We start from the raw sequence: 25825 nt of genomic DNA, 5'->3' as shown, positions 1-25825 counted from the left end.
TCACTAACATGTTATTGCCCATGGATACCCATAGATGCAGATCCATGTGAATTTGGACTGCTAATCTGATACATGTGCCGAGTGAAATCTCAGCCAATGACGAATGTGCAATAGCGTAAAATCACTGATTCCATCTGCAATCTTTGTGATTGCCAGACAATATAGAGAACGTTTTAGTGACATCCAGACAGTACTGAGAGCAATTTTGTGACCGCCAAGCAATACCGAGAGCAATTTAATGACCATCAAACAATACTAAGAGCATTTTAATGACTGCCAAACACCACTTGAAGCTGTTTTGTGACCGCCAGAAAATATAGAAAGCATTTTTGTGACCACCATGTAATACAGAGTCCATGACTGCCCACCATGGAACGCAGAGTGTCACAATGCCCACCATGTAACGCAGAGTGTCATAGTGCCCACCATGGAACGCAGAGTGTCACAATGCCCACTATGTAACGCAGAGTGTCACAGTGCCCACCATGGAACGCAGAGTGTCACAGTGCCATCATAAAATGCAGAGTGTCACAGTACCCACCATACGTATAATGCAGAGAGTGTCGTAGTGTCCACCATATTATACAGAGAGTGTTGCAGTGCCTCCCCACACGCCCAGCCACTCTACGTATAGGAGTTCTGCCTGTTGTTAAAGACACGTATATACAGAATTACACAGATACATACAGTTACACAGACACATATACATAGATACAGTTACACAGACACATATACATAGATACAGTTACACAGACACATATACATAGATACAGTTACACAGTCACATATACATAGATACAGTTACACAGACACATATACATAGATACAGTTACACAGACACATATACATAGATACAGTTACAGTGACAGACACATATACATAGATACAGTTACACAGACACATATACATAGATACAGTTACACAGACACATATACATAGATACAGTTACACAGACACATATACAGATGGAGCTATCTTTATCTTGGCCTTTAATAGGATTAATTGAGCCAGGGCAGTCAGACTTAATCCCCTGCTGTAATGACTTAATCCCCTGATGTATTGTTCTCTCTGTATTGTATTGCAGCTGAGAACAATAGATGAAGGGTATATGCTAATAAACCATAGTGTGCCTAGGTGCAGCAGAGAAGCCAAGATAAGCGTGGCTCCCTCTGTATACAGTTACACAAACACATACAGAGTTGACACATATATACAGTTACACAGTCAGTAGCCCATAAATGCTGGACAGTTTATTTTAAAACAGCAATCACAGACACCACCCATGACAGTATCACCAGCGTCTCCTCTCACTAGCCAGGGCTCTCCGCAGGTGTTCCACGGCTCTTCTTTCAGCTGTGAGACTCTGCTGGGTGATTGCTGGCTCCTCTCCTTGCCTAACTTCCACTTCCAGACTCTCCTCCATTGGGATGTGTCAGTCTCCGGCACTCTCCGGTTCCTCAGCAAACTGGCCAGCTTTCCTGATGTTTTATTGATGAACTCATGAATCTGTCATGACACTAAACACACGTCATATAAACTTACGGTTCCGGTATGAAAGATAGATAGTGTCTAGTTAGACAGTCAATAGATAGACACCATATGTTAGACAGACATTAGGTCGACAGGGTCAAAAGGTCGACATTAAAAAGGTCGACAGGTCAAAAGTTCGACAGGGTCAAAAGGTTGACATGAAAAAGGTAGACACCATGTTTTTTGCATTTTTGAGGTGTGTGTGGATAGTTTTGTCATCGCTCCCGAAAAGGGGGCGTGGCCTACGGAAAGGGGGCGTGGCTTCTCGGGAGGACCGCGATCGCGAGCCACGCCCCCCGTTTTCGTCACTGAAGGGGCATGCCCAGCGCTCTGTGAGCTGCTGGCATGCCCCGTCTCCCTCTGTCTCCAATGAATAGACGCTGTGCACATGCGCACAGCGTCTATTCACCGCTGCTCTGCTAAGCAGGGCAGCGAGAGACAGAGCCTCCCAACTGCCCCCCCCCACCGCGGGACACTGTGGCCCGCGGGTGGGACAGCGGGACAGTCCCCAAAAAACGGGACTGTCCCGCGAAAATCGGGACAGTTGGGAGGTATGCTTTATTTACTTTACAAACTTTGCATTCACAATTTGTCTTCAATAAAACGTCAAAATCCTCTCTAAATTGGTAGAAAAGTACATACATAAAAGCGCAATATTACTGGGGAGACACATCCAGAACTGGTGCAGTACACAGATTGATTTCATTTGTACAGTGAAGCCCGGCAGCCTGTAGTGATTTGCAGCAGTTCCTGATTAAAGTTATGCTCTGCAAGCCACAGGTTTCCTGACCTGGCCACAACAGTGTAATGTACCTGTCAGGTAGGAGGCTTCCAGGGTTGCGGTAATGGAAAACTATTCCAATGTCCGCTCTGCGGGATTCAGGAAGACAACAACATGGGTCACTATCAGGGCAGAACCTGCGTGTCAGACAGGCTGTGTACTGGAGGCGATCTGGACGTAAGCTGAAGTGACGGAGGAACATAATGCAGCAGAGCTTCGAAGAGAAAAATGACACAACGTACAATTGCAGGATACACTGTGGAGATAATGGTAATAAAAATCATATACCTGTGTAAGTAGATGATGGTTGGGGATGAGGGAGAATGGAATAAAATCACTATTTATTAGGCAATTACATTGCACAATGGCGTGCTCTGTCACAAATGTATATACATAGGTTTACCAAACTATTGATTTAAACCAGGGCACTCATGGATTACACAGGTTCTGTGGCTGATTAAAACCAGGTGAAATGCAGGCTTGATGTCAGTCAGCCACAGAAGCTGTGTAATTCATTAGTGTTCCGGTTTAAAGGGATAGTATTGTAAGACTATATATAAGTTTTGTCATTGTCTTGAGGACTGTGCCTGATTAAAGAAATCTACAAGACATGACCTGATGGTGGTACTTGAAGACTGGAGTTGAGAACTGCTGTTTTATAGGTTACTTTTTTGAGAATAAAACATTAGTACTCCCATTCCATATCTGAGATATGGGACAATGTATAAGCGCTGCCACTTATTAGTGCACAGATGAGGTTCTCCTACAGAAATAACTATGCACCATGAAGTTGGATGAAGCTGCGTATATGGCCGCAAATAGTGTTTTTTGGGGGGAGGTTTTTTTTTTTTAGCAAACTGCGTATGTGCAGAAGCAAATTTAATGCATTAATTCAAAATGCTCAAAAGTGTTGTATTGGTGAAATAGTACATACGCTTTTTAGCATTTTAATTATTACCTCTCACCTATGTAAGACTCTTTTTAACACATAGCTTTTGCTTCTCTCTTATTACCACTCACTACCACCTTAGCCTGTCACTAGTGTTGTGCCCTGGGGTGGCTGGACTTCGCCGGCTTGGTGGGGTCCTGCACCCCTGGACTTAATCTTAGTGTTAGGGACCCACCACAGATGAGGTCACCTGGACGATGGCTGGTGGGCCAGTATTTTTTGGGTCAAAAAGTATGCCAAGCACCTCGATTTTGATCTTTGTTAGATTGCAGAGTTTAGTATCATTATTCTAATTAGCAGTGCATCCATCCACATTACATTTTCTTTATGGAACTACAACTCTCAGCATGACAGTACTTCTCATTATATTTGCAATTAGGGTGTGCAGTCCAAGGTCCCCCTCCCCCATGGTTCCCCCTGACCCTGACTCCCATACAGTATGTGTGTTGGTTTTATGACTTTGCTGAGAATAATCCCAGACTGACTATCTGGATAGTTATTATTTCATGTCAGGAAGGATGTATCCTGTGAATAGAACTCTGTCAAGTACTTCTTAGATTGGTAAATGGTTTCCCGAAACTCATATTTCACACCTACGAAGTTCTCTACAATTTGGAAGCAAAACTCTAGCACCACAGCGGGAATTCAAAGCAGAGTGAGGAGATGTGCCATTTTAGGATGACCCGGTGCAAGGTTCCCCGGTACCATAGACAAAACTTCAGCCTACTGCACCAGTAGGCAGACTCATACCCCTTTTCCACTAGCTCCTTAAAACACGGGTAAATGCGCGGGGGCGCGCATTTACCCGTGTTTTTCCCTAGTGGAAACGGGTCCCCCGGAAAATTCCCGGATCAAGTGATCCGGGAATCCTACCCTGGTAGCTAGCCGGGTTGAACACGTTTTCAACCCGGCTAGCTGTCTAGTGTTAACAGGGAGGGCGGCGCTGGGAGATCATGTGATCTCCCAGCGCCGCCCCTGCCGCGTCACTAGCGCGTCACCAACCAGGCAATTGCCGGGTTGGTGAGCGCTGTCTGCAGGGGGCTGTAGCACGGGTCGCAGCCGTGTCAGGCGACACGGCTGCGACCCGTGCTACTCTAGTGGAAAAGGGGTCTCAGTGGCACCCCCCTAGATGCCGGCGTCCTAGGCAGCTGCCTAATGGTAGAGCTGGCCCTGGTTTCGGGGTGGCTCATTGCGTAAGCCAGCATCACTTAAAGGGTGTCATCTTTTTATTATAAATCGGGATAGCATCATAAATATATTGTATGATGTACTGTAGATCTGGATTTGTCTCTGTCTTATCAGAACGACAGGAGAAGATCATTACAAGTTTACATGAACAAAATGTTATGGTATCTCTTATGATACATTGGGGCAGATGTATTAAACAAGGAGAAGTGATAAAGCAGTGATAAGTGCAAGGTGATAATGCACCAGCCAATTAGCTCCTAACTGTAAATTTACATATTGCAGCTGATTGGCTGGTGCGTTATCACCTTGCACTTATCACTGCTTTATCACTTCTCCTGGCTTAATACATTGGCTCCATTTTCACATGGGGGGGTTTTCAGATTGCAGATTTTAGCCCTAATGTCATTATATTCAGGATGACTTTATTCCTTTGCAGTAATGGTCGGGTTAAGGATGCCGGCTAGAGATGATTTCCTACAAAACGAGCCTATCAAGATTCATACAAAAGATAATCCTGCTGAGAGCAATCACCTCAGAGCACCCCCGCAGAGCCCGGTCTATATGTCATTTGTAGCAAGACATCTGAGCCGGACTTTTCCCTGCAGGAGACCATACAGACAGACGCCTGCTGATTCCTGGTTCTACAATATGCAATGCCTCGCCTCACTCCAAAGAAGTAAAAATGAAAGGGTAAAGTCTTATAGGGGGGCGATTCAATTGTTTTAATGGGTTATGTTGAAGATCCCGGAATACCTGCACTGGAATCCCGACAGCCGTCAGAACACCAATGCCTGAATCCAGAAAAGACCTGGAATCCTGACGGTAAGTATAGCTGGGATGTTTATGGATAGGCTGCAGGGAGGGGGAGTTAGCTTTAGCCACCACCCGGGGGAAAGGGGTGGGGGGTTAGGCTGTGAGGAGGTGGGGAGGGTTAGGCACCACCGGGAGAGAGGGGTTTGGGGTTAGGTTTAGGCACTGGGAGGAGGGTTAGGGTTAGACTGCGGTATGGGAGGATTAGGGTAGGGAGGGGAGTTATCTCGCCTCTGTTGGGATCTTCAACATTGGGATGCCGGCGTCAGTATACCCAACCCGTTATAATAAAATGTATAGGACATGTATATGTATAGGACATGAATTTAATATATTTCACCTTGAGGTTTAAACTGGCTGATATATTTAATATTGCCATTTAAGATATAATTGTATTTCTATTCGTAAAGTTTACAAGATTCTATTGTCTCAGAATTACTGCTTCCTGTGCCTGTGATCTCATGTGGGGGTCTATTCAGGAAGCAGTGAAGAGAGTGGGTCAGTGGAGGAGTTGACCATGGCAACCAATCAGCTGCTCTGTATAATTTAGCAAAATGTTACTTCAATGCTGATTGGTTGCCATGGGCATCTTCTCCACAGGCTCACTTCTCCACTCTTTTCACTGCTTCATGAATAGACCCCTAAGGCTTGCTATTTATATATTGAATAAGAGACCAACAATTATTTACAAGTAGACTGATTTCTATTCTAAAATACAATCCTTTCCATAGACTGATTTCTGTTCTAAAATACAATCCTTTCCATACTGTATATCTTGTACATGTAAACTGGATGGTATCCGGTCTCTAGGTCGACCACACTTAGGTCGACAATGTCTAGGTCGACCACTATTGGTCAACAGTAAGTAGGTCGACATGGTTTCTAGGTCGACATGACAGAAGGCCGACATGACAGAAGGCCGACATGAGTTTTTCAATTTTTTATTTCATTTTTTTAACTTTTTCATACTTTACAATCCACATGGACTACAATTGGGAATGGTAACCTTGCCCGAAGCATGGCGAGCGAAGCGAGGGGACACAGTGCACTAATTGGGGTTCCCAGGCACTCTACGGAGAAAACGACAAAAAAAGAAACAAAAAACTCATGTCAACCTTTTATCATGTCGACCTAGAGACCATGTCGACCTACTTACTATCGACCAATAGTGATCGACCTAGACACTCTCGACCTAAGTGTGGTCGACCATATGATCCACACCCATTTGGATACACAGTTTACACACTATAAGATTATCTGTCCAATCTGTCTGGAAGCAAATGACAATCAACGGATAAATTGGTTAAATCAAACCGATTAACCAATTTGTCTGAATTACATTTTTGTCTCTTTTCCAGTGTTTGGGAGCAAATGTTCAATTGTCATTTGCTCAAATACATTACTAGATTTTTGTTCCAACCAGACAGATAATCTTATAGGGGGTATTCAATTAGTGGCGAAATTGCAGCAATTCAATTGTCATTTGCTCAAATACATTACTAGATTTTTGTTCCAACCAAACAGATAATCTTATAGGGGGTATTCAATTAGTGGCGAAATTGCAGCAATTTGCCGCAATTACCTTTTTCGCCATTTTTACATATTTTTCGCCGGGAATATTGGTGTCTAAAGTGAAAAGTGAAAAATGGGTAAATCTGTCCGTACCCCCAATTACATGTCATTATTGGCCAATCAAAAATAATTAAAAACTTCTAAGTGCCTAGTTAATCTTTCAGGGGGTTGTCCCAGGGGTTTAGAACCAAATCCCAACATTTTTAACTTAAAATAAGGATTTTCCCCAAGTTAATCACCTGCTCAGAATTGGTGAATTGAAATTTGCAGTAAAATTACTGCGAAAGCATATTCACAGTCAATTGAATAGAGGTTTGGAAATTTACCGCTATTTGTGGTAATTTCCAATCTTTTTGTATCTGGCTTAAGACCCAGTCACATTTGTAATATCAACATTGGAATTTCGGCAAGGTTCAACATTTCATAAATCGACAGTATGTCATACAAAAGATGAAATTACCTAAAGGATAAAAAAAAGGGGCAGACTAGATGGGCCAAGTGGTTCTTATCTGCCATCAAATTCTATGTTTAAAGATTATTATCCCGCACTAATCTTGTGTATTAGATAATCGAAAATATTTTCTTTATTTTCTCTCTGCCCAGTTATGTATTCTTTAATTATATTGTTTTTTTTACACTTTCAATACTGGGCTGCTACTACCACCATCTCCAATTTATAGTTCATATACATGAAAAAGAAAAGAAAACAGTGGAGCATAAATTTGTTGTGCACCAAAGATATTATTTTTATAACGGCTGTATTTAACAGTTAAAAAAAAATCTTTAGTTTCATATACAGTAAAAGAATTCAGATTACTACAGGCAATCATAAGTAAGGCAAATATTTGTGAGAAAATAACATACAGAGACAGTGAAGTTGTATTACTCTGGAAGTTAAATTTACTCTAAAAGTTAAATAAAGTGATTTAAAAATTAATAGTTATAACAAAAACATAAAAAATAAAAAATAAGTCAGTGGCAAACGCAGGATTTCTAGAGGGGGGTTTCCAAATGCAGTACACAATCTCCCACTCTGCGGAAAGTTGGAGCAATTGTGGGAGTCTGGGGGAGTGGTAGAAAAACCTAGTAAAGACCCTGGACATTAATGTATACTGTATGGAATACAGTATTAATGTTTAACACTATAGATGGTCTATAGCAGCGGTGGCCAACCAGTGGCTCTTGAGCCACACGCGGCTCTTTCTTCATTCAGATGCGGCTCCTGACACTTGAAGTCAGGTGACCGCAAAAGATCCAGAAACCACTGTGCTTCAGTGGATTGAGGGAGCTGGATACTAGGTGAGAACCCACTGGCAAGCAAAAGGGGACTACAGCTACCTCAGCATGGACCACCTCGGGTTTGAAGCAGGGGCTACTGGACACAAGAAGGGCTACTACAGTGGTATGGGGGGGCTGGAGTGACACATGGAGGAACTGAAGTGTATTATGCTAATCTTGCTTTTAAATGTATTTTATTTGGCTCTGGCTTTTTTAATGTATTTTATGTGGATGTGGCTATTAAAGTGTATTTTATGTGGATTTGTCCCTTTCTATGTATTTTATTTTGGATCTGGCTTTTTCAATGTATTTTATAATGGCCGTGGCCTAGCGGGCACAAGACCACGCCCCATTTTTGCACACGTGCCTTTGGCGTGCACATGGTGTCGGCTCTTTGGCATGCCCAAAGATTTTTCTTGGCTCTTTGTCGCTGACTGATTGGCCACCCCTGGTCTATAGTATAGGCTGTATCACACATTTAAATAATATAAATAAGTGGTCAAGAAAAAGATTACACATACCATAATAAATAAATACACAAACATAATAGAACCAGTCCTGCACTTTTTAAGCAAACATTCTCCCACCTGACTCCTGTATTTTCTTCCTGGTAGCTGCTCTTTTGTCCAGTGTACTGATTGAGGATTCACACAGCAAACTTGGTAGAAGAAGATGCCACCACTGGGCATATGCAGCAGCTCTAGTTATCGTATCATATACCATTGCAATTGTTTTCATAATTTGAGCCACTTGCCAAGATGAGGGGAGTTTCCGGGCAACCGGAAACCCCCATGCGTTTGCCTATGTAAATGGCAGATATAGTATTTCCAAGATATTTAACAGTATACGTAGGCAATAGGGGTAGGGTCAGAGGCAGGGATTAGGGTTAGGGATAGGCAAAATATACTCACTAAAACAGCCACTTCATCAGAGATCTGCGCCCGATGGGAGCAGGAAGCTGCTCTGGAGTTGCTGTGACCACGTAAGTGACCGTTAGGCCACCAAGTTTGTTGTTAGGTCATCATCCGTGTACACATAATGAATGTTGACCGGGTGAGTCAGAGTGACGATAGCAGAGGGACAGTAAATTAATAGCATTTTTTTCCTTTTTTTTTCTCCTTTTTATTCATTTATTTTTGATTTGCTTTTCATGAAAGTGGAACTGAATTCAAAGTCCAAACTGAAGGCCCCGTGATTAGACAGCAATGCAATGTGAGTGCTGGTAGGGTTGGAATGGCTCACAGTGGTACAGGGGAAATCCCTGGTGGGCCCCACAGCCGGAGGGCCCTGCCCCCTCCTCTTGTGTCAGGTTCTGGATCGTGCACTCGAAATACGCATTGTTACTCTCTTACAGGGGGGGATACCTGGTAGAGCAGGTACTTGAATTAACATGGATGCTTGGTTTATTTGTATAGAAACTACTGCATGATTCTGCAGCTGAGTGAACAGGTCTAATATTTTCTTGTGTGATGAAAATAACATTTAAAAATAAGATTTTAAACCTACCGGTAAATCTTTTTCTCCTAGACCGTAGAGGATGCTGGGGACTCCGTAAGGACCATGGGGTATAGACGGCTCCGCAGGAGACATGGGCACTGTAAATTTAGAATGGGTGTGCACTGGCTCCTCCCTCTATGCCCCTCCTCCAGACCTCAGTTAGGACTGTGCCCAGAGGAGACTGACAGTACGAGGAAAAGGATTTTGTTATCTAAGGGCGAGATACATACCAGCCCACACCATACACACCGTACAACATGGTATACAATAACCAGTTAACAGTATGAACAAAACAGCATCAGCCAGAGGCCGATCTCAACTGTAACTTAACCCTTAAGTATGCAATAACTATATACAAGTCTTGCAGAATGATTCCGCACTGGGACAGACTGCTGTGTGAGTAGCCATCTCTATACCAGTGATTTTTTATGGACTTGTTCGTGTATTTTTTATAATTTTTACGATTTGATTTTTTATGGAATTTTTTTCATCATATTTTTGTATATGATTGAAATTGTCTTTTATGCCTTCTTGAGGAACCAATAAATTGTTATATTTTTCTGGAGACCACAAGCTTTTTTATGGTTTTGGCTGGCGACTAGAGAAATTGGTTTTCGGAGGGGAGCAGTAAAGATACCTTGATGGGATTCATGTTGCTGATCTACGTGTGAGTTGGGGTACGCCTATAAACCACTTTAGAGATACCTTTACGGGAGTCACCCCATTTACCACTGTGTGAGTTGGGGTACGTGCATATATGCCATTGATCGGTGGAGGGTCTTTATATGATGATGCACCATTAACGATTAAACATATATTGAAATCGACTTTGGTGCGGTTTTTGACATAGAAATAACCTTTACAAAACATAAATTCCCATATAGTAAAGGGGATATTACACATTGGTTGTTTTTTTTTCCCTATGCACCAATCCATATGAGGTTACCTTGGACTAGAAATTTATTCCAGAGACCACATCTCCAAAAAGCAGAGTAAAGAAACCTTGATAGGAGTCCACACCTACACAGCTGTGTGAGTTGGGGTACGATACCCAGGCTTTCCTCCTCTTTTTGTATTGAGACTGTGGATATTCAGATTGTGCATGTAGAAGAATAAAGATACCTTGATGTGCTTCATATACCCCTTAACAGCGTGAGTGGGGGTACGCAAAACAAAAGCCATATCTTCTAATGGGAAAGTGATTAATTACTTTCCCATTTTAGGTCTCTGACCATGTTCTGGAGTACTTGGGCTTTTTCCTCTGGGAGAAAGACCCTTTTGTTTTTCTGTGTCCAGAATCATGCCCAAAAACGACAGTCGAGTTGTTGGAACCAACTGCGACTTTGGTAGATTTAGGATCCAGCCGTGTTGTTGTAGTATTCTCAGGGAGAGAGATACGCTTTGTAACAATTTTTCCCTTGAACTCGCCTTTATCAGGAGATCGTCCAAGTACGGGATAATTGTGACGCCTTGCTTGCGCAGTAGCACCATCATTTCCGCCATTACCTCGTCGGGGCCGTGGAAAGCCCAAACGGCAACGTCTGAAATTGGTAATAACAATCCTGTACAGCGAATCTCAGGTATGCCTGATGAGGAAGATATATGGGGACATGAAGGTATGCATCCTTTATGTCTAGTGACACCATAAACCCCCCCCCCTTCCAGGCTGTAGATCACTGCCCGGAGAGATTCCATCTTTTTTTCGAACCTTTTCAGATATAGGTTCAGGGATTTTAGATTCAGAATGGGCCTGACCGAGCCATCCGGTTTCGGGACCACAAAAAGGCTTGAATAAAAACCCTTCCCCTGTTGTAGCAGGGGAACCTTGATAATTACTTACTGATGATACAGTTTCTGTATGGCAGCTGCCACTGTTTCCCTCACTGGGGAGGAAACTGGCAAGACCGATTTGAAAAATCGGTGAGGAGGCACATCTTCGAATTCTAGTTTACTTTGTATCCCTGGGATAGCAGGCGCTCTTTTCTCTCTACCTCCACCTCTGGCGAGGAAGGAAGAGCCCCGACCCTTTCTGAACTTATGTGACCGAAAGGACTGCATCTGATATTGAGGTGTTTTCTTTTGCTGTGGGGGAACATAAGGCAAAAAAGAAGATTTACCTGCGGTAGCTGTGGTAACCAGATCTGCGAGGCCCTCACCAAATAAAACTTCACCTTTGTAAGGCAAAGCCTCTATATGTCTTTTTGAATCAGCATCACCTGTCCATTGGCGGGTCCACCAGCATCACCTGTCCATTGGCGGGTCCACAGGGACCGTCTAGCAGAAATTGCCATGGCGTTGGCTCTTGAACCCAACAGCCCAATATCTCTCGCAGCTTCTCTCATATATAATGCTGCGTCTTTAATGTCACCCAAGGTCAACAAAATGGTATCTTTATCTAGGGTGTCAATGTCAGATGACAAGGTATCTGCCCACACTGCAACTGTGCTACCCACCCATGCCGACGCTACTGCCGGCCTTAGTAGGGCACCCGTATGTGTATAAATTGATTTTAAGGTAGTTTCCTGTCTGCGATCAGCAGGATCTTTGAGGGCTGCCGTATCAGGGGATGGTAGCGCCACCTTTTTGACAAGCGCGTTAAAGCCTTGTCCACCGTGGGTGAGGATTCCCACCGTAACCTGTCCTGGGAGTGGAAAGGTTACGCCATAATAATTCTCTTGGGAATCTGCAGTTTCTTATCTGGAGTTTCCCAAGCTTTTTTAAACAGGGCGTTCAGCTCGTGAGATGGGGGAAAAGTTACCTCAGGTTTCTTTTCCTAAACATGCAGACCCTTGTGTCAGGGACAGAGGGGTCATCTGTGATATGCAAAACATCTTTTATTGCAACAATCATATATTGAATACTCTTGGCCACCCTTGGGTGCAACTTAGCATCATCATCGTCGACACTGGAGTCGGAATCCGTATCGGTATCAGTGTCTACTACCTGTGAAAGGGGACGTTTCTGAGACCCCGAAGGGCCCTGTGACACAGTCAAAGCTATGGATTGACTCCCTGCTCTTTCCCTGGACTCAGCTTTGTCCAATCTTTTGTGTTTAAAACTTTCCACATATCCATCCAATCAGGTGTCGGCGGCGCCGACGGAGACACCACAATCATCTGCTCTGCCTCCTCCCTAGATGAGCCTTCCACCTCAGACATGTCGACACACACGTACTGACACCCCCACACACACTGGGATACCTCATATTATGTGGACTGACCCACAATAAGGCCCTTAGGAGAGACAGAGAGAGAGTATGCCAGCACACACCCAGCGCCACTGTACACTGAGACAAAAATCCCAGCCTGTCAGCGCTTTTTATATATATGTGTAAAACACCACATTTTTGCGCCACATAATGTGCCCCCCCCCCCCCCTCGTTTTGACCCTCTGTACTAGCTAACAGCAGGGGAGAGTCCGGGGCCGCTTCTCTGCAGCATGCTGAGGAGAAAATTGCGCTGGTTAGTGCTGGAGGATCAAGCTCCGCCCCCCGACGGCGGGCTTCGGTCCCGCTCTAAGTCTTTATACTGGCGGGGGATTTGGAATTATATATCTACAGTATATATAAGTACTCTGCCAGTCTTATCTGAGGTATATTTACACTGCCCAGGGCGCCCCCCCTGTGCCCTGCACCCTTACTGTAGCGCCTGTGTGTGTGAGCTGGGAGCAATTGGCGCGCAGCTTTACCACTGCGCGTTACCTCATGAAGATCTGAAGTCTTCTGCCGCCTTTGAAGTCTTCTTTCTTCTTATACTCACCCGGCTTCTATCGTCCGGCTCTGTGAGGAGGACGGCGGCGCGGCTCCGGGACGAACGGCGAGGGTGAGTCCTGCGTTTCGACTCCCTCTGGAGCTAATGGTGTCCAGTAGCCTAAGAAGCAGAGCCTATCATATAAGTAGGTCTGCTTCTCTCCCCTCAGTCCCACGAAGCAGGGAGCCTGTTGCCAGCAGTGCTCCCTGAAAATAATAAACCTAACAAAAGCTTTTTCAGAGAAACTCAGGAGAGCTCCCCTGCAGTGCATCCAGTCTCCACTGGGCACAGGAACTAACTGAAGTCTGGAGGAGGGGCATAGAGGGAGGAGCCAGTGCACACCCATTCTAAAGCTTTACAGTGCCCATGTCTCCTGCGGAGCTGTCTATACCCCATGGTCCTTACGGAGTCCCCAGCATCCTCTAGGACGTAAGAGAAATACAGCATATTGCAGACTAGGAATATCTTTGTTAAAAAAAATAAGAGTTTACTCACCGGTAAATCTATTTCTCGTAGTCCGTAGTGGATGCTGGGACTCCGTAATGACCATGGGGATTAGCGGCTCCGCAGGAGACTGGGCACAACTAAAGAAAGCTTTAGGACTACCTGGTGTGCACTGGCTCCTCCCACTAAGACCCTCCTCCAGACCTCAGTTAGGATACTGTGCCCGGAAGAGCTGACACAATAAGGAAGGATTTTTGAATCCCGGGTAAGACTCATACCAGCCACACCAATCACACCGTATAACTCGTGATACTATACCCAGTTAACAGTATGAAATAGAACTGAGCCTCTCAACAGATGGCTCAACAATAACCCTTTAGTTAAGCAATAACTATAAACAAGTATTGCAGACAATCCGCACTTAGGATGGGCGCCCAGCATCCACTACGGACTACGAGAAATAGATTTACCGGTGAGTAAAATCTTATTTTCTCTGACGTCCTAAGTGGATGCTGGGACTCCGTAAGGACCATGGGGATTATACCAAAGCTCCCAAACGGGCGGGAGAGTGCGGATGACTCTGCAGCACCGAATGAGCAACCTCTAGGTCCTCCTCAGCCAGGGTATCAAACTTGTAGACTCTTGCAAAAGTGTTTGAACCCGACCAAGTAACAGCTCGGCAAAAGTTGTAAAGCCGAGACCCCTCGGGCAGCCGCCCAAGAAGAGCCCCTTTCCTCGTGAAATGGGCTTTTACAGATTTAGGGTGCGGCAGTCCAGCCGCAGCATGTGCAAGTTGAATCGTGCTACAGATCCAGCGAGCAATAGTCTGCTTAGAAGTAGGAGCACCCAGCTTGTTGAGTGCATACAGGATAAATAGCGAGTCAGTTTTCCTGACTCCAGCCGTCCTGGAAACATATACTTTTCAGGGCCCTGACTACGTCCAGTAACTTGGAATCCTCCAAGTCCCAAGTAGCCGCAGGCACCACAACAGGTTGGTTCACATGAAAAACTGATACCACCTTAGGAAAGAATTGGGAACGAGTCCTCAATTCCGCCTTAGCCATATAAAATACAGGTAAGGGCTTTTGTATGACAAAACCGCCAATTCTGATACATGCCTGGCCGACGCCAAGGCCCACAGCATGACCACTTTCCACGTGAGGTATTGTAGATCCACGGATTTAAGTGGCTCAACCCAATGCGACTTCAGGAAATCCAACACCACGTTGAGATCCCACGGTGCCACTCGAGGCACAAACGGGGGCTGACTATGCAGCACTCCCTTAACAAAAGTCAGAACTTCAGGCAGTGAAGCCAGTTCTATTTTGGAAGAAAATCGATAGAGCCGAAATCTGGACCTTAATGGAACCCAATTATAGGCCCATAGTCACCTCTGACTGTAGGAAGTGCAGAAATCGACCTAGCTGAAATTCCTCCTTTGGGGCCTTCCTGGCCTCACAGCACGCAACATATTTCCGCCATATGCGGTGATAATGGTTTGCGTTCACTTCTGTCCTAGCTTTAAATAGCGTAGGGATAACTTCCTCCGGAATGCCCTTTTCCTTCAGGATCCGGCGTTCAACCGCCAGGCCGTCAAACGCAGCTGCGGTACGTCTTGGAACAGACAGGCCCCCTGCTGCAGTAGGTCCTGTCTGAGCGGCAGAGGCCATGGGTCCTCTGAGATCATTTCTTGGAGTTCTGGGTACCAAGCTCTTTTTGGCCAACCCGGAACAATGAGTATAGTTCTTACTCCTCTCCTTCTTATTATTCTCATTACCCTGGGTAAGAGAGGCAGAGAAGGGAACACATACACCGACTGGTACACCCACGGTGTTACCAGAGCGTCCACAGCTATCGCCTGAGGGTCCCTTGACCTGGCGCAATATCTTTGTAGCTGTTTGTTGAGGCGGAACGCCATTATGTCCACCTGTGGCCTTTCCCAACGGTGTACAATCATTTGGAAGACTTCTGGATGAAGTCCCCACTCTCCCGGGTGGAGGTCGTGTCTTCTGAGAAAGTCTGCTTCTCAGTTGTCCACTCCGGGAATGAACACTGCTGACAGTGCTAACACATGATTTTCCGCCCATCGGAGAATCCTTGTGCCATCGCCATCCTGCTTCTTGTGCCGCCCTGTTGGTTTACAAGAGCGACCGCCGTGATGTTGTCTGACTGGATCAGCACCGGCCGGTGTTGAAGCAGGGGTCTAGCCTGACTTAGGGCATTGTAAATGGCCCTTAGTTCCAGAATATTTATGTGTAGGGAAGTCTCCTTTTCCATAGCCTTGGAAGTTTCTTCCCTGTGTGACTGCCCCCCAGCCTCGAAGGCTGGCATCCGTGGTCACCAGGACCCAGTCCTGTATGCCAAATCTGCGGCCCCCTAGAAGATGAGCACTCTGCAGCCACCACAACAGCGACACCCTGGCCCTTGGAGACAGGGTTATCCGCCGATGCATCTGAAGATGCGACCCGGACCACTTGTCCCACAGATCCCACTGGAAGATCCTTGCATGGAACCTGGCGAATGGAATTTCTTCGTAAGAAGCTACCATCTTTCCCAGGACTCGCGTGCATTGATGCACCGACACCTGTATCTGTATTAGGAGGTCTCTGTCTAGAGACGACAACTCCTTGGACTTCTCCTCCAGGAGAAACCCTTTTTATCCTGTTCTGTATCCAGAACCATACCCAGGAACAGTAGACGCATCGTAGGAACCAGCTGCGACTTTGGAATATTCAGAAAACAGCCGTGCTGTTGTAGCACTTCCCGAAATAGTGCTACTCCGACGAACAACTGCTCCCTGGACCTCGCCTTTATAAGGAGATCGTCCAAGTACGGGATAATTATTTCGGCCATTACCTTGGTAAATACCCTCGGTGCCGGGGACAGACCAACGGCAACGTCTGGAATTGGTAATGACAATCCTGTACCACAATTTTGAGGTACTCCTGGTGAAGAGGGTAAATAGGGACATGCAGGTAAGCATCCTTGATGTCCAGTGATACCCTGAAATTCTCCAGGCTTGCAATAATCGCCCTGAGCGATTCCATTTTGAACTTGAACCTTCGTATATAAGTGTTCAAGGCTTTCAATTTTAGAATGGGTCTCACCGAACCGTCTGGTTTCGGTACCACAACATTTTGGAATAGTAACCCCCGCCTTGTTGAAGGAGGGGTACCTTGATTTCACCTGCTGGAAGTACAGCTTGTGAATTGCCGCCAGTACTACCTTTCTCCGAGGCAGCAGGCAAGGCTGATGTGAGGTAACGGCGAGGGGGAGTCGCCTCGAACTCCAGCCTGTATCCCTGTGATACTATTTGCAGAACCTAGGGATCCACCTGTGGGCAAGCCCACTGGTCCCTGAAGTTCCCGAGACGCGCCCCTACCGCACCTGTCTCCACCTGTGGAGCCCCAGCGTCATGCGGTGGACTCAGAGGAAGCGGGGGAAGATTTTTGATCCTGGGACCTAGCTTGATCCTGGGACCTAGCTGAGGAATTTCAGCTAGGTCGATTTCTGCACTTCCTACAGTCAGAGGTGACTATGGGCCTATAATTGGGTTCCATTAAGGTCCAGATTTCGGCTCTATCGATTTTCTTCCAAAATAGAACTGGCTTCACTGCCTGAAGTTCTGACTTTTGTTAAGGGAGTGCTGCATAGTCAGCCCCCGTTTGTGCCTCGAGTGGTGCAGCTTTTTCCTTCTTCCCTTGACTCTGTGCAGAAAGGAAGCGCCTTTGACCCGCTTGCTTTTCTGAAGCCGAAAGGACTGTACCTGAAAATACGGTGCTTTCTTAGGCTGTGAGGAAACCTGAGGTAAAAATTTTTTCTTCCCAGCTGTTGCTGTGGATACGAGGTCCCAGAGACCATCCCCAAACAATTCCTCACCCTTATAAGGCAGAATCTCCATGTGCCTTTTACAGGCAGCATCACCTGTCCACTGCCGGGTTTCTAATACCCTCCTGGCAGAATGGACATTACATTAATTCTGGATGCCAGCCGGCAAATATCCCTCTGTGCATCCTTTATATATAAGACGACGTCTTTAATATGCTCTATGTTAGCAAAATATTATCCCTGTCTTAGAGTATTAATATTATCTGACAGGGTATCAGACCACGCTGCAGCAGCACTCTTTATGCTGAGGCAAATGCAGGTCTCAGTATATAACCTGAGTGTGTATATACAGATTTCAGGATAGCCTCCTGCGTTTCATCAGCAGGCTCCTTCAAGGTGGCCGTATCCTAAGACGGCAGTGCCACCTTTTTTGACAAACGTGTGAGCGCCTTATCCACCCTAAGGGATATCTCCCAACGTGACCTATCCTCTGGCGGGAAAGGGTACGCCATCAGTAACTTTTTAGAAATTACCAGTTTCTTATCGGGGGAACCCACGCTTCTTTACACACTTCATTCATTCATCTGATGGGGGAACAAAACACTGGCTGCTTTTTCTCCCCAAAAATAAAACCCCTTTTATGTGGTACTTGGGTTCATGTCAGAAATGCGTAACACATTTTTCATTGCCGAGATCATGTAACGGATGTTCCTAGTGGATTGTGTATATGTCTCAACCTCGTCGACACTGGAGTCAGACTCCGTGTCGACATCTGTGTCTGCCATCTGAGGTAACGGGCGTTTTTCTGAGCCCCTGATGGCCTTTGAGACGCCTGGGCAGGCGCGGGCTGAGAAGCCGTCTGTCCCACAGCTGTTACGTCATCCAGCCTTTTATGTAAGGAGTTGACATTGTCGGTTAATACCTTCCACCTATCCATCCACTCAGGTGTCGGCCCCACAGGGGGCGACATCCCATTTATCGGCCTCTGCTCTGCCTCCACGTAACCTTCCTCATCCAACATGTCGACACAGCCGTACCGACACACCGCACACACACAGGGAATGCTCTGACTGAGGACAGGACCCCACAAAGTCCTTTGGGGAGACAGAGAGAGAGTATGCCAGCACACACCAGAGCGCTATATAATGCAGGGATTAACACTATAACTGAGTGATTTTTCCCCCAATAGCTGCTTGTATACATATATTGCGCCTAAATTTAGTGCCCCCCCTCTCTTTTTAACCCTTTGAGCCTGAAAACTACAGGGGAGAGCCTGGGGAGCTTTCTTCCAGCTGCACTGTGAAGAGAAAATGGCGACAGTGTGCTGAGGGAGATAGCCCCGCCCCTTTTTCGCTGACTTTTCTCCCGCTTTTTTATGGAATCTGGCAGGGGTATTTATCACATATATAGCCTCTGGGGCTATATATTGTGATTATTTGCCAGCCAAGGTGTCTTATATTGCCCTCAGGGCGCCCCCCCCCCCCCCCTAGCGCCCTGCACCCATTAGTGACCGGAATGTGAGGTGTACATGAGGAGCAATGGCGCACAGCTGCAGTGCTGTGCGCTACCTTGGTGAAGACCGAAGTCTTCTGCCGCCGATTTTCCGGACTCTTCATGCTTCTGGCTCTGTAAGGGGGACGGCGGCGCGGCTCCGGGAACGAACACCAAGGTCGGGTCCTGCGGTCGATCCCTCTGGAGCTAATGGTGTCCAGTAGCCTAAGAAGTCCAAACTACCACCTGTTAGGTAGGTTCGCTTCTTCTCCCCTTAGTCCCTCGCTGCAGTGAGTCTGTTGCCAGCAGATCTCACTGTAAAATAAAAAACCTAAATATACTTTCTTTCTAGGAGCTCAGGAGAGCCCCTAGTGTGCATCCAGCTCAGCCGGGCACAGAAATCTAACTGAGGTCTGGAGGAGGGTCTTAGTGGGAGGAGCCAGTGCACACCAGGTAGTCCTAAAGCTTTCTTTAGTTGTGCCCAGTCTCCTGCGGAGCCGCTAATCCCCATGGTCCTTACGGAGTCCCAGCATCCACTTAGGACGTCAGAGAAATAAAATATAAAAGTAACCAATACTTTGGTCATCTCAGTGGTAATAACTTTCATGGCCTTTACTAGAGCTAATACAATTCTTATTGGGTTGTGGACACTGGCTGGTGTGTATGGGGGTAGAGTGCATTAATGTGGTATGTTACAGACAGGCAGGGCCATAGAGTGCCATGCCGGGCCAAGGTAAAGGGCAGTGGGCCTAACTTTGAAAAGGGGCGTGGCGATCCCCTTTACTATTAAAATATTAATATAATAATACAATTGTAATTTTAACACGGGGGCAGGGGAGGGCACCTGCTTCCTACCTTACTTTATCAGCAAGCGAGTCCCTCCTCTCCAGCCAGCACCATCTTCTCAGTGATTTAGGGTGGCTGCCCGACATATTGTAAAGGTTGGGGTACCAGTGGAGTGACTGCCTCCAGGCTGCAGTATGGCGGAACACTGATTAGGACAGTGGCTCTTTCTTTAATTAGATGCAGCTCCCACCCGGACACTGAAGATGCTGCTCCTGACACTCACAGCCTCCACCGACAGACGCGCAGCTCCTCACTTTATCTACTGTACTTTACACTTGCACTGCTTCGCTTCACGGGCGACATGACGTCATAACATCACGTCGCGTAATGCGAGGTGTAACTCAAGCCACACAGTGACCAGCAGCCACGAGGAGAACGTCGACGGCAGAAGACTTATACAGACAGTCTACTTCACTCGACGCCACAACAAGCAAGGTAAGATATGGTGTGTGGGGGGCTGGACTAAGCCTTCGGAGGGCTCGGGGCACTTAAGACAAGGGGACACTCTCCCTCATGGCAGCTAGATGTGCCACTGTGTCCACTCCCCCTGTGCAAGTATTATGTGTGTATATATATACAGCACAGGCAGATAGATAGATAGATAGATAGATAGATAGATAGATAGATAGATAGATAGATAGATAGATAGATAGATAGATAGATAGATAGTGTTGTCTCTTCCACCCTCCCATCAATACATTACCTCCACTCCTTATATATTTCTAATTCTATATAATGTATTTGCCACTGCTGCTGGGAGTGCTGCTACTGGTGGTGGAACCTGGAGACAGGCAGATTCCCTTTAACAGTAGCTCTGGCTGGGGCGCCCCTAAGAGTACTCCCCCCCCATCCCCCCTCCCTTCTTGATCCCACTGGGTGGGGAGCTGCTGGACACATGAGGCACTGCTGCAATGGCATACGACAAGAGGGGGGCTGGAATGACACATGAAGGGCTGCAGTGACAACATGAAGGTCTGCTGCAGTGGCATGGAGGGGCTGAAGTGGATCTGGCTTTTTGAAAGTATTTTATGCGGATCTGGCTTTTTCAGTGTATTGTATGTGGGTCTGGCTTTTTCAGTGTATTGTATGTGGATCTGGCTTTTTCAGTGTATTTTATGTGAATCTGGCTTTTTCAGTGTATTTTAAGCGGATCTAGCTTTTTCAGTGTATTTTATGTGACTCTGGCTTTTTCAGTGTATTTTAAGCGGATCTAGCTTTTTCAGTGTATTTTGGAGGTAATTCTGAGTTGATCGCAGCAGCAAGTTTGTTAGCAATTGGGCAAAACCATGTGCACTGCAGGGGGGGCAGATATAACATTTGCAGAGAGAGTTAGATTTGGGTGGGTTATTTTGTTTCTGTGCAGGGTAAATACTGGCTGCTTTATTTTTACACTGCAATTTAAATTTCAGTTTGAACACACCCCACCCAAATCTAACTCTTCCTGCACATGTTATATCTGCCTCCCCTGCAGTGCACATGGTTTTGCCCAACTGCTAACAAATTTGATGCTGCGATCAAGTCAAAGGGGGTCATTCCGAGTTGTTCTCTCGCAAGCTGATTTTTGCAGATTTGCTCACGCTAAGCCGCCGCCTACTGGAAGTGAATCTTAGCTTCTTAAAATTGCGAACGATGTATTCGCAATATTGCGATTACACACCTCGTAGCAGTTTCTGAGTAGCTTCAGACTTACTCGGCATCTGCGATCAGTTCAGTGCTTGTCGTTCCTGGTTTGACGTCACAAACACACCCAGCGTTCGCCCAGACACTCCCCCGTTTCTCCAGCCGCTCCTGCGTTTTTTCCGGAAACGGTAGCGTTTTTTCCCACACGCCCATAAAACGGCCTGTTTCCGCCCAGTAACACCCACTTCCTGTCAATCACATTACGATCGCCAGAACGATGAAAAAGCCGTGAGTAAAATTCCTAACTGCATAGCAAATTTACTTGGCGCAGTCGCAGTGCGAACATTGCGCATGCGCACTAAGCGGAAAATCGCTGCGATGCGAAGATTTTTACCGAGCGAACAACTCGGAATGACCCCCAGAATTACCCCCTTTATGTGGATCTGGCTTTTTCAGTGTATTTTATGCGGATCTGGCTTTTTCAGTGTTTTTTATGCGGATCTGGCTTTTTCAGCGTATTTTATGCGGATTTGGCTTTCAGTGTTTTTTTTTTGTGGCTCTGGCTTTTTCAGTGTATTTTATGCAGATCTGGCTTTGTCAGTGTTTTTTTTGTTGCTCTGGCTTTTTCAGTGTATTTTATGCGGATCTGGCTTTGTCAGTGTTTTTTTTGTTGCTCTGGCTTTTTAATTGTATTTTATGTGAATCTGGCCTTTTCAGTGTATTTTGGGGGTCATTCCGAGTTGTTCGCTCGTTATTTTTTTCTCGCAACGGAGCGATTAGTCGCTAATGCGCATGCGCAATGTCCGCAGTGCGACTGCGCTAAGTAAATTTGCTATGCAGTTAGGTATTTTTCTCACGGCATTACGAGGTTTTTTCTTCATTCTGGTGATCGTAAAGTGATTGACAGGAAGTGGGTGTTTCTGGGCGGAAACTGGCCGTTTTATGGGTGTGTGCGTAAAAACGCTACCGTTTCTGGGAAAACGCGGGAGTGGCTGGAGAAACGGAGGAGTGTCTGGGCGAACGCTGGGTGTGTTTGTGACGTCAAACCAGGAACGATACTGACTGAACTGATTGCAGATGCCGAGTAAGTGTGGAGCTACTCAGAAACTGCTAAGTAGTGTCTATTCGCAATTCTGCTAATCTTTCGTTCGCAATTTTGATAAGCTAAGATTCACTCCCAGTAGGCGGCGGCTTAGCGTGTGCAAAGCTGCTAAAAGCAGCTTGCGAGCGAACAACTCGGAATGACCCCCTTTATGCGGACCTGGCTTTTTCTGCGTATTTTATGCAGATCTGGCTTTTTCAGTGTTTTTTTGTGGCTCTGGCTTTTTCAGTGTATTTTATGCGGACCTGGCTTTTTCAGTGTATGTTATGTGAATCTGGCTTTTTCAGTGTATTTTATGCGGACCTGGCTTTTTCAGTGTATTTTATGTGGGTCTGGCTTTTTCAGTGTATTTTATGCGGATCTGGCTTTTTCAGTGTATTTTATTTGGCTTTGGCTTGTTCATACCACGTCAAACCATGGGCGTAGCCCAGCGCACACTAGGCCAAACCCATTTTTGCGCATGATGTTGGCTCTTTAACTTACCAGAAAATATTATTTGTCTCTTTGGGGCTGATGTACTAAACCTGGAGAAGGGATAAAGAAGTGATAAAGCGGTGATAAGTGCAAGGTGATAACGCACCCGCCAATCAGCCCCTAACTGTCAATTTACATATTGGAGCTGATTGGCTGGTGCGTTATCACCTTGCACTTATCACTGCTTTATCACTTGTCCAGGCTTAATACATCTGCCCCCCTGTCTTAGACTGGTTGGCCACCCCTGGATTAGGGAGAGGGTACTGTGGAGTACACTGACTTTCTGTAAGACTAGAACGTTGTGACCAATATCATTACACACTTACTTTTTCGAAACCCATATTGTGATGAGATCACTGAGAAACCAGCGTGATAGTAACAAAACCTCGGAGGAAGTAATTAGTTAAGTTGCTTTACGTTAGCGGAGAAGAATATTCCGCAGTGACCATACTTTATTCCCCCATCTCATTCCATTCATAGCGGATAGATCTCCCAGACCTACTCCAATATAAGCAAAGTAATTTTGTTTCTATTTAAACGGTTCTCTGCCCACTTATCTGCTGGGAGCAGAGGTTGTAATTGCTGGGGAGTTGTACGATATGATAATGTTAATAGGAGTGCAGGGACCTGTTTATTTATCAGCATTCCTTTACAATTTCTACCATTTACCTTCAATTACAGCGCGGTAATGACGATAATTGCAATTTCTGTTCCCTCGCTCACTTGAACAGCTCTGCGAGCCTGAAATAATAACAGAGACAAAGTCTGAATCATAATAACTCACATAAACAGACATGCTGCATGGAAATAAAGTCCCGGTTTGAGTAACAGGTTGGCAAAACAGAATGAGAAAAGTCTACGAGGTGCTGTCACCAGACACAGCCCACAGGTCACCCACTGATATTGAGTGGTCTTCAGTTTGCCGGCCGTCGAGATCCCGGCGCACAGTATACCGGCGCCGGAATCCCGACAGCCGGCATACCGACACTTTATCTGTAGGGAGAACCGCGCCCGCAGCGTGGCGAGCGTAGCGAGCCTGCAAGGGGCTCATTTGCGCTTGCCACGCTGTCGGTATGCCGGCGGTCGGGATTCCGGCACCGGTATGCTGGTCGCTGGGAGCCCGGCCGCCGGCATACAATACTACACCCCTGATATCATACAGGTCACCCACTGCCCACTAGTATCATACATGTCACACACAAGGCCATATTAATGTATGGGGGCACACTGGGCAGCTGCCTAGGGCCCATAATTCTAGGAGCTTTCAAGCAGGTACGAGCTGGGTCGGAGGGCATCTGGTGCCTCTGGAACTTCTAGGCAGGCAGGTAGAGAATGCTGCCTGGCTGCTCTGATTGTGTGTAACCCTCAACAGGGTAGGATTAAGGCTGGTGGGGGCCCAGGGGCAATGAAGTTGTGGAGGCCTCCACCAGTAAAAGTGATAGCAAACCCTGAGCACCCCCTGTGTATCTTTAGACACACACAAAAAAAAAAAAACACTGGCAGAAAACTCACTACCTAAGTTATTTGTGTTTTTTTTTTTATTCCTGTGAACGGATGGATAGGGGGTGGGGCCCCAGTGCGTTGCTTTACCCAGAGCTTACAATGCTGTTAAGACACATACTAACTTATTATATAGGTCACCCAATCATATCATATTTGTCACCCACTAATATCATATAGGTCACAAAACTTGGCATCAAAAGCAGGGGGGTTTCCAGTTGCCCAGAACTGTTGTAGACTATCACTACAGCATAGTTGCTTACCCTTCCTCAATCTGCATGAGACTCCCTGAAATAGCAGCAATCTCCCTGGCTCCCTGATTAGTCCATCAATCTCCCTGATTGCTCCTTATCCCTGTTAGACAGTGGATCACTCTGTGGTCTGTCTCTGTTCCCAGCACTAGAAGCAGCTTCCCTGCTCTAGTGTTTTCCCTCCTAGTGTCAGCTCAATGCAGGAGGAGGTGCTTAGTGCACAGTCTGAGCAAGTTCTTCCTGAGAGACAACTGCACTGACACATAGCCAGGCTTGGACTGGCCCACAGGGGTACAGGGGAAACCACCGGTGGGCCCCACTGCCCCAGTCCTACCACTGCATTTCCCCGGTGGACCCTACATTCCCCAGTCCGACACTGCATAGAGCTTCTACTCTCCTGTGTGTTTGACCTTGTCTACCCTGCAGCCCTGCCCTGTGTGTATACAGCCGCATCCTGTGTGTATACAGACGCTCTCTGAGTGTACTGGAGATGCTGTGTTACCGCTGTACTGCTTCACATGTATACTGTGAGTTCCTGCTGCTACAGAACATCTTCTATATACTACAGGGCCGTAACTAGGTGTGTGCGGAGGGGGCACCGCACATAGCACTGCAGGGTAGGAGGCGCTGTTGGCTGCACTTGTCAATTATCTGTTTTAATTACTTTCACTTGCAGCTTCCCCCTTTTTGAAGCCTAGCATCTCCTGACCGCCCCTGTCTCCTACCCTGACCCCTTTTGTCGCTTATACCTATACAGCATTCATGAACTCAACTTGGGATTTCTTAGTTATTCAGTCACACTGTCCTTTATTACATTTCAAGATGCTGACATACACAGGTTTCAAACCCATTGCCTGTGGCACTGCAGTCAGACAATCTATTAATTGAGCTATCTGCCCTTGCACAGAAATGTTG

The 25825-nt window shown here is 46.2% G+C and overlaps 1 long non-coding RNA gene across 1 annotated transcript; it reads right to left on the bottom strand.

Moving 5' to 3' along the window:
- Positions 1–1237: 1237 nt before the first annotated feature.
- LOC134956677 (uncharacterized) lies at positions 1238–23902 on the bottom strand. Its single transcript, XR_010186083.1, has 2 exons — positions 23829–23902; positions 1238–1517 (listed from the first exon to the last, which is right to left on the bottom strand). It is a non-coding gene; the product is annotated as an uncharacterized LOC134956677 (long non-coding RNA).
- Positions 23903–25825: the final 1923 nt, after the last annotated feature.

Source organism: Pseudophryne corroboree, chromosome 9 (assembly GCF_028390025.1).
Source record: "Pseudophryne corroboree isolate aPseCor3 chromosome 9, aPseCor3.hap2, whole genome shotgun sequence".
In the NCBI taxonomy this organism is placed as follows: domain Eukaryota; kingdom Metazoa; phylum Chordata; class Amphibia; order Anura; family Myobatrachidae; genus Pseudophryne; species Pseudophryne corroboree.
Note: the sequence above shows the minus strand (reverse complement) of the source record. Positions and strands in the feature narration are given on the sequence as shown.